Genomic DNA, 10238 nt, shown 5'->3' with positions numbered 1-10238 from the left:
CTCCAGAAGAAACTAGCAAGGGAAGGAAAAACCACAGCCAAAGGTATGTTCCTGGCCAAGTCTCATCAGCAGCCTGACCCCCTTCATGAGCCTCCAAAGCCTGCGGTCCACCCTGATTTCACCCCAACTACAGGCAAGAGTTCTGGCCTTTATACTCCTACGTCCTCCAAACCCTGGATCAGGGCTGCTGGGTGGGAAGGTGGGGAACGTAGCCTCCCCCTTCTTCCTGTTCCCACCCTGTGTAGGCAGAGCAGCTCCAGTAACCTGAGGTCAGTCTCTCAAAGATAAGTTCCAGTCACAGGCCTGGGCAGTAAACCCACATTAAGCAGACACCCAGACATATAAGGAGGTCGAAGGGATCTGGGAGCACGCCACCCGTACCCACTGTACTAGGCATCAGTGGCACCTCTTATGTCAATTTTGACCCAAATAAGAGAATACTCACTAATTAATACTCAGACCAACTTGTGTCTACCTCAGGACCTTTGTACCTGATATTTTCTGTTCCTGGAAAGTTCTTCCCAATGATCATGGTATGGTGATATCCTTCTTGTTATTCTAAAGTCGACTTAAATATATATTTTTTAAGAAAAACCTTCTTTCACTGCTCTGGTTCACTCCAGTTACTCTGTCATTATCTTATATTTTTCACAGCACTTACTGTTACCCAATTTTCTAGTCTAGTGTTTGTCTTCTCCCCACCAGAGTATAAATTCCTTGAGGGTAAGAATATTGCTGTTTTGTTCACTGCTGTGTCCCCATTGTCACACAGGGTGCTTGGCACATGGTTGGGACTCATAAATATTAACTGAATGAATAAACTCAGAAGAGTCTAATTTTTAATCAGGTTCTTGCCCTCCCCATATTTCACTCACCTTCTGCCTCATAGAAGTGGTTGAGGGGTCAGTAAGGAAAGAGCCCCCAAAAAATGTTTTAGGAAGACTTAAAATACATATGTTGAAAGTAGGGAAAACACGTGAATAGGTACTTCACACCAAGTTGTGACCCATAAAAATACAAAAAGTGTGCAATTTCCTTAGTCATTGGAAAAATACACGTTAAAACACAGTTCCATTACCACTGGACACCCCCAGAAAGGCTAAAATGAAAATTAGGGAACGTTAGCAAGGATGTGGAACCACCAGAATGCTCCCACATCAGTGCATCTCAGACTATGTGGTGAAGGACAAGTGGTTTTGGGAGGGTTGTTTTGTTTTTTGGGGGTTTTTTTGTTTTTTGTTTTTTAAGGGATGTGGAACCACCAGAATGCTCCCACATCAGTGCATCTCAGACTATGTGGTGAAGGACAAGTGGTTTGGGGAGGGTTGTTTTTGTTTTTTGGGGGTTTTTTTTTGTTTTTTGTTTCTTAAGATTTCCAATGCAGTGCACACCAGGACATGGTCCCACTGAGCATGACTAGGGAGGAGCTCCTGCCACTGTATGTCATCATGCAAATGCAGCACGTGAGTTGTCTATGCCTCAGGCTGTCACACAAGGCGGCTGACCATGTTTTTGTGTGTCACAAGAATGTCACATTTCTTTAAACCTTCCTGAAGGATATCTCATTCTCAATTTCTTTTTTTTTTTTTAAGATTTTATTTATTTATTTGACAGAGAGATAGCCAGCGAGAGAGGGAACACAAGCAGAGGGAGTGGGAGAGGAAGAAGCAGGCTCATAATGGAGGAGCCTGATGTGGGGCTTGATCCCATAACGCCAGGATCACGCCCTGAGCCGAAGGCAGACGCTTAACCGCTGTGCCACCCAGGCGCCCCTCATTCTCAATTTCTAACCCTACTTCTTTGCAGACTAGTAGCAAATAGCCCACAGCACACAATTCAAGGGACTTTGCTGTATCCCAATGGCAGAGGTGTCATGTGGCGCAATCATTTTGGCAGTATTTATTAAGTTGAACGTATACATACAGATGACCTTGCAATTTCATTGCAAGGTATAACTTAAAGGTGTATACATTGGGCCAAATGAAATACACCAGAATGTGTACAATAGGACTATTTATAAGAACTCCCCAAACCAGAAATAACCCAACATGAGCAGAAAAGAATATAATAAATCAATATCCTCATGGATGTAGAGATACAAATCCTTCAAAAAAAAAAAAGCAGATCAAATATAGCATATATATACCATGACTAAGTGGGGCTCATCCTGGAAATGCAAGGCTGGTTTAACATTTAAAAATCAATATAATTCGCTAAGTTAACAAAGCATTTGAAAAATTCAAAATCAATTTGTGATAACAACCTTCAGCAATCTAAAAATAGAATGATTTTGATTTGATTTAATTCTTCAATTTGATATAGAGACATGTATGAATTTGATACAGGGCATGTATGAATACTTAAAACTCACATCATATTTAATGGTGAAAAATTCAACACTCTACTTCTAAAATTTAAAAAAAAAGGAAGATATCCATTTTCACCACTTTCCTTTCACCTATACTGGTGGTCCTAGCTATTGCCAATAAAGAATATTTAAAAAATAAATAAATAAAGACATATGGATTAGAAAGAAAGGTGTAAAATTACCTTTATTAGCAGCTGACATGATTATTTACATAGAAAATCCTGATGAATCTATGAAACAACTTCAAGAACTAAGTGGTAAATTTAGAAAGGCCTCAGAATACCAAGTCAACACACAAAAGTCAATTACATTTCTATATAGCAGCAGCATACAATTAGAAAATAAAATTGTAAAATTCCTTTATAATAGCACCAAAACTCACAAAATATCTAGGAATAANCACCAAAACTCATAAAATATCTAGGAATAAATTTAACAAAAAACACATAAGACCTCTATAACAACAACCCTGAGCAAAAGAAGAGCAAGATAAATGGAGAGATATACCGTGTTCATTGATTGGGGTATTTAATACTGTTAATATGCCAATTCTTCCTGAATTGGTCTATCAAACTGATGTCATTCTATCAAAATCCCAGGAGATTCTTTTGTAGAAATTGGCAAGTTGACTTTTAAACTTTTATGGAAATTTGAAAGACTTCAAAATAGTTAAAACTGTCCTGTAATGGAAGAATGTTGGAGGACTCACTTTGTGATTTCATGACTTACTCTAAAGCCATGGCAAGCAATCTAGTATGGTGTTGACATAACAGGCAAACAGAGCAAGGGAACAAAATAGAAAGTCCAAAAATAGACTTACACACACAGGCAACTGATATTCAACAGAGGCACCATAGCAATTAACAAAATTTATGAATGATTATATTACTATATTATAGCAGAAAAAATTATTGCTGTTATAGGGGTGGGGATTAACTCGAAGGGAATTTTCTGGGGTGATGGCAATGTTCTATATATTGATTAGACCAGTGGTTAAACTGGGTGTATATATTTATCATATCTCATCACCTGTACACTTAAGATCTCGGTGCTTTTCATTAAATTTTACCTCAATTTTTTTTGAAAAAGTTGCACAATGAAAACATAAAGTAACACCATTTATTTAAAGTTTTAAGGCACTCACAGGAAAGTACATATTATTCATGGAACTATGCAAAAAGCCTACCTAGAGGTAAGAAAGGCTATACACCAACTTGAAGACAATGGGTACCTCTGATGAGGGAGAGAGAAAGGGGATGGAGTGGGATACACAGGGGTATCGACAGTCTCTACAGTATTTTTATTTCTTTAGGCAAAATATTCCCATTTGTTAGATCTTATTGGTTGAGCACACAGGTATACTTTATATTACTTGCTGTTCTCTGTGTTCAAGATTTTTCATTTTAGCTTTTAAATTTTAAGGAAAGGGGGAGAAAACTTGAGTTGAAAGTTCTGAGTGAAGTCTTGCTTTCCCTCCACTGCATTGTGAAGTTTGACACAGAGAAGAATGTTTTCTGATCTCCGAGTGAGTCCAGGAAACTTCTACCATGAGAGTAGATCAAAGCATGGAGGGCCTAATGAGATGGCAAGCATATCGGGTCAAACCTTAGTCTCACTTTTTCTGAAACTTTGGCAACATTCTAAAGTGCTGTGATTTCACACTTCTCAAAGTTCAATATATAGATTTTAGCTTCAAAGCCTAAAAATGATTCAGCCCAAAAATATCTAACCTGAAGATGAAGAAAAAATATCTGAATATAGCTGATAGAATTATTTCAACTGATTTGAGTTTTGAGCTTACAAATTTCATATATGCTAATAAAGTTATACATTTTCATTTCCACTGATGTTTGAAAATACCTCTAAAGACCTTAACACCATGTTATGTGAAATTAGCAAGCAAGACTTCCTTCCTGTCTTCTTTCTTTCCTTCCTTCCTATTTTTATGTTTGTTTTTTAAAGATTGACCTATTTATTCTATAGTGAGATAGAGAGAGAGCATGGGGGGAGGAGCAGAGGGAGAGACAGAATCTCAAGCAGACTCCCCCCTGAGCGTGGAGCCCCATGAGGGGCTCAATCCCAGGACCCCGAGATCATGACCCGAGCCAAAATCAAGAGTCAGACAAGAACAAAAACTCTTTTTTTTTCCCTGAACCATTTGAGAGTAAGTTGTTGACATGATGTCCTATCATCCTCTAAATACTAAGTGTGCATTTCTCACAAACAGGGATATCCTCTTTCTTTATCTGAATGCAGCCATCAAAATCAGGAAGTTAACACTGATACAGTCCCACCTCCAAGTGCACAGATTCAAGTTTTGCTGGTTATCCCAATAACACCTTTTGCAGAGAAAGGATCCTCTGACTCATGTGTTGCATTGAGCTGCTACCTCTCTTCCATTTCATTCCCTTAGACCTTTCTCGACAATTATAATATGAAACTGTTTGTGTTTTTTTAATAATAATTTTTATTATGTTATGTTAGTCACCATACAGTACATCCTGGTTTCCGATGTAAAGTTCCATGATTCATTAGTTGCGTATAACACCCAGTGCTCCATGCAATGTGTGCCCTCCTTACTACCCATCACCGGCCTATCCCATTCCGCCATCCCTCTCCCCTCTGAAGCCCTCAGTTTGCTTCCCAGAGTCCACAGTCTGTTTGAAAATAACAGGCTGATTATTTTATAGATTGTCCTTCCTTCTGAGTTTGACTGATGGTTCCTTTTGATTAGGCTATATGTTTTTGGTGAGAATTTCACAGAAGTGAGGGTGTGTTCTCATTGCAACCCATCAAATGGTGAACAACATCAATTTGTTCCGTTACGGATGGTGCTCGCTCTGATCCGTTGATTCAGAACTGTCTGTCAGGCTTTTTCCACTGTAGTTACTCTTTTCTCCCATGTAATTTTGAGGGTAGATAGCTTGAATTTGTGCAAATATGTCATTCTTCTTCAAACTTTCCATTTATTCATTTACTTATTTATAATCTGTACAAACTTGTGGTTTCCTGTCTTAGTGAGTTATGATCCATTTCTTTTAGTATTTATTTTGCAGCTCAGATTTTTCCCTGATATGGCCAGTGGGAGCTGGCATCTGTGCCCTTTTAATAGACCTCCATCATTTTTTGAAACTCCCATTGTTTTTTGGCACAAGAAGATGATCCAGGCTCATCCTGCACTTTCTCTAACCTGGCTTGAAATCAGCCTTCCGAGGAGCCTTAGTAGACAGTGGTATTTAGAAGCCAAGATCTGGGTGCAAAATGTGCTTACAGCTAATGTGTATTGCAACTCCCTTCTCCTCGGTGACAATCCTGGCTTCCGTGATCCTTATTTTGGTAATTCATTTGCTCATTCCCCTTGTACTTTCCTGTTGCTGCTGTAACAAATCATCTTTTCTTCCATTTGGGGGCATCATAAGCCTAAAAGCATTGTTCCGGTGGAGATTCTCCCTTTCTGAAGGCTTCAGGGGAGACATATTCCTGCTTCTTCCAGCTTCTAGAAGCCACCCACAGGCCTCGAATTGGCCCCTTCCACATGTCGCTCCAACCTCGTATTCTGTCCTCACGCCTCCTATTCCTGACTCAGATCTCCCACTTCCCTTGTATAAGGACCCCATGATGACATTGGACCTACCTGGATAATCCAGATAATCACCCCATCTCAGGATCCTTAGCTCAATCACCTCTTGCCATAGAGGTAACATTCATAGGTTTGGAGGAACAAAAAATATGTTTGGGGATCAGAGATGTGGACATCTTTGGGACACCTTGTCATCCCTATTCCCCTTCTGTGAAAGTCTTCCTCCCTCTCTCTGGGCCCCAACACCCACCACAGGACTGACCTGTGAGAGTGCCCTGCTTATCCCATCCTGAGTCTCCATGGCTTCCTACTGTGGGAAGGACTTAATTGCTTTCGGACTGAATTGCTCAGGAAGAAAAAGGAAAAGACAAGGAGGAGCAAGATCTTATTTTCTAGATACACTTTTTCTAAAAATCACTCTAACAACGAATTCCCAGAGTTACTATTTAAAAATGTGTTAGCTTCTACAGAAACCCTGTATCAAAGAAGTGAGACAATGACATCCTTGCCTTTTTTTTTTTTTCCTCTTTTAATGTTAGGAAAGATGGTGTTGGTATTCTTTGTTAGTGATTGCCAGAAACCCAACTTGAAATAGTTTAAGAAAAAAAGAGGAATTTATTGGCTCTTACAGCCAAACCAAGGCAAAAAGGTACTGGGACTGGCCTCAGGGATGGTGGGCACGGGGGACTCCAGTGGCCCCAGTGCCTTTTCTCTGCCATCTCTGCATCCCTCTCAACTTGGATGCATTCTCTTTGGCTGGAATCAGGTCTGGAGGCAGTTTTTTGGGTTCATAACATCTTAGCTTCTTCACCCGGTGTGAAAAGAGATTTTTTCCTACCGCCATTTTGAAAAGTACCATTTCTGACATAGATCAGAAGTCACTCCTTAGATCAATCACTGTGGTCAACAAGACAGGGTCAGTTACAAGTGCTCCATTTTGTACAGACCACATTAGAACAGGTTTTGGGGGAGAGATGACCAAGTCTTGAGTAAGACACGTGGAAGTGCGTTCATCCTCACGCTCGGTAGAGTGAAAAGACTCTGAATTGTCGGAGGGGTCATAAGATAGTGTAGTTTACAAGAGACAGAAGCTTTGGCAAAGAAGCAAAGCAGAAGGACGGGGTTCATATATTTGAGGAGCTTATCTCACGTCAGGTGGCAGACATAAGGTAAATCAGAGCCAGAACCAGAGACAGAAGGGGGCTCAGGGTGAGGAGGGGCTGTCTGACCATCCCAGGTGGTGGTAGGCGTCTTGCTGTGGATGTCTCACAAGCTTGACAACCACTCAATGGGGATGTGAGGATTGGGATACAATAGGGCTTTGAGAGTCCCTTCCAAACTTGACATTCAGTGAAACCCTGCTGGATGCTTACTGCCTTACTGCCTCTCAGCTGCAAACTCATCCTTTTTTATTGTTCTGTAGTGGGCATGAGCCCCTTAAATATTTTTACTATGTCAGCTGGCATGATGTGGAGTCTTGTCAGTGGAGGGGGCCCAAGGGGCTTGGCTTCCTAGTTTGGGTGGGCCAGGTACAGAGCTCCCAGTGTGCATGGCCGCCAGCAGCCACCAGCAGCTTCCCCCAGCACCCGAAAAGATCTTGTAGCAGAAACGGTGTTTTTTTTGTACAAAATCTGGGTTGCCTGTAATGAGACATTTCCTTGAGAACAACTTTCCCCAGTGCCCTGGAGGACAGAGTTCTGATGAGTCCTGACAGTGAGTCACCATAGCAACATCTCTGGCGTCCAGGAAGCCCCCGCCACGCCCTGTGCTGTGAGGTCTGGGTCTCGGCCCCCCGAGTGATGGCTGTTCTCATATCTGCCAATCCTGTGTTCCTTAGAGTTCTCGCTACTTCTTGCCAGCCGTTCGGTTCTGCCTCTAATCCTCTGTTCTAGCTAATAAGGCTCTACCCTCAACCTTCCCTGTTCGGGTTACCGTGTGGTTCCTCTCCTGTTCACACCCTGAGGGGGGCACCTGCCTTGTTCCTCTTGACGCTTTTCCTCTCCCTCCCATTCAGAGTGAATCACCCCCTCACGGAACCAGGGACCTCTCATGTAGATCTGTGCACACAGGCATTAATCATAATTAATACTTATGTAAAATGTACAAAGGATTAATAACCCTCAAGAGTAAGGGAAGGTGTCTTAATCACTTATTTTCCCAGAATGGGAGAAGAGGCAGGTATCAGGATGACCTGGAAGCTTTTCCAAACTAGACTTAAGTCCCTCTGAATATGAGTCCAGGTCAGACTCCCAGCTGTGTCTCAGAGTTGCTCCTTAAGACCCTATGTCCTGCCCTCAGAAACAAAAACAGCTTGTGAGCCTCTGTCCCAGACCCTGTCCAGCGATGGTGCAGAGAGCAGGTGCGCAAGAATTTTCTGAACAAAGACCTACACAAATGGAATAACAATGCAGGACAAATCTCCCACAGGGACTGCAGCAAGCTGAGATGAAACAATTAGAATATCACCAAGGAGAACACTTTCTTGTTCTGAAGGTCATATTTTTTTGAGACCCTTTCCACTCCCTTGCCTGTGACAGATGCTTGCAGACCAAACCACCTCACTCCACAGCCCAGCACTGGCTCATTCAAAACTGCTCTGAACACAGGCCTCCCGGGGCCCCACGGTGCACAGCCAGCCGGTCCCTCAGGCCTCTGCCCACCTGTGTCTCATGGGCGGCCCACAGAAGCACTCTCAACCACGTCCACAGATGAGGGGTTTCCTTATCCATCTCAGATTTTAACCAGGGGCTTCTCTGTCTGTGTCTTAGTTTGCTGAACTTGCGATTCTGTTCCGAACAACCGGGCCATGTTCCAGCTCAGCCAGTGTTCTTCTTGACTGAGACCCTTCTGGAACCTGTCTTCTCCGTTCTGGCTCTTCTTTATTGACTTCTCCAGATCTTGGTCTTTCCCACGTCTAGCAGAGCTGTCTTTAAAGGGTCACAAGCAGAAATATGCCTAAGTGACACCAGTGGCTATCTTTATGGGGAGAGGGAATCTGGGGTGTCAAAGAGCTTCATTTGCCCTTTAGAGCCACGCCCCACCCCCCCCCCCTCTCACCCTGCTCCCTACCCTGGAGGCTGAGCCGGCGGCCACATCCACGGGGCCCAGGACGCTCTGGCTTCTGATGGGATCAGGCAGCAGATAGGAGGGGAATGTCACGCTGCTCTCCACCTCACCCCAGCGTGCCCTGCAGAGCCACCAACCCCACCCAAGTCTGTCTCCCCCGTAACGGTAGATCCAGGTGCCATGGGGCTCCTACAACTTGGGCAGTCCCCTTTTAGAAAAAGAATGCAAAATTACGACTAGAAAACACCTGGGCCACTACAAACCCCCAAGTGGGAGCGGGGTGGGGGGAGTGTGCCAGAGGGAACTTGAAATCAGAATGGAAAGAGAAATGTGTTCACCCAATGGCCGTTAAAACGTGGTACTTCTCCAAATGTTCCAAAGGACGGGATAATGTGAGCAACCATGGGAGCCTGTCCTCTCCTGGGGCCCGGGAAGGGGCCTGGGAAAAGGCCGGCATGAGGTCTCCCTGGCTGTGCCATGACCCCCGGCTTCCGGCTCTGGGGACCAATCGGTGCTTCACGGTCTGCGCCACCCACTGTCTTGCCGCGTATGCCCTTTGTAGACACACGCACTTCAGATTTCCCTTTTCTGATGGTGTCATCACTGTTGATGTTTTCTAATTTTTTCTCCCATTGGGATGTTTTCTTAATTTCTTATTTAAATTCAGTTTAACTCACGTATCGTGTATCATTAGTTTCAGGGGTAGAACCCTGTGGGTCATCAGTTGCTTAGGACACCCAGTGCTCATGCCATCACGTGCCCTCCTGAACGCCCATCGCCCAGTGACCCCATTCCCTCCAGCAACCCTTAGTTTGAAGAGTTAAGAATCTCTTATCTAATTTTTTTGACAAAAGCAGACATTTACCATTTTTTCCAAATAAAAGTACCCCTCCAGCACCAAAACAGAAGTTGCTTTGGGTCACTGCAGCCCGTAGCGATCACTGCTGTCAAAGAATAAAGCAGAGGAGGAAAAGCCTGGGAAATCACACCAAAACTCTCAAGGTTGTTTTCTTTGGGTGGTGGGGCCACTGTTGACATTCACTTACTTCTGATTTTACTAATTCCTCAATTGTTCACCATGTGAAATAGAAACAATGTGAATGAACAGGACCGATGACAGGCAGGTGGGAAGAGATCCTGGCTCTTCCTGCCTCTGTCCCTTGTTGCCATCTCGGTGCACGCCCGAGGACAAGGTCAGAGTCACCCACCGGGAAGTTCTCCCTC

This window comes from Ailuropoda melanoleuca, chromosome 2 (assembly GCF_002007445.2).
Source record: "Ailuropoda melanoleuca isolate Jingjing chromosome 2, ASM200744v2, whole genome shotgun sequence".
Classification (NCBI taxonomy): domain Eukaryota; kingdom Metazoa; phylum Chordata; class Mammalia; order Carnivora; family Ursidae; genus Ailuropoda; species Ailuropoda melanoleuca.
Note: the sequence above shows the minus strand (reverse complement) of the source record.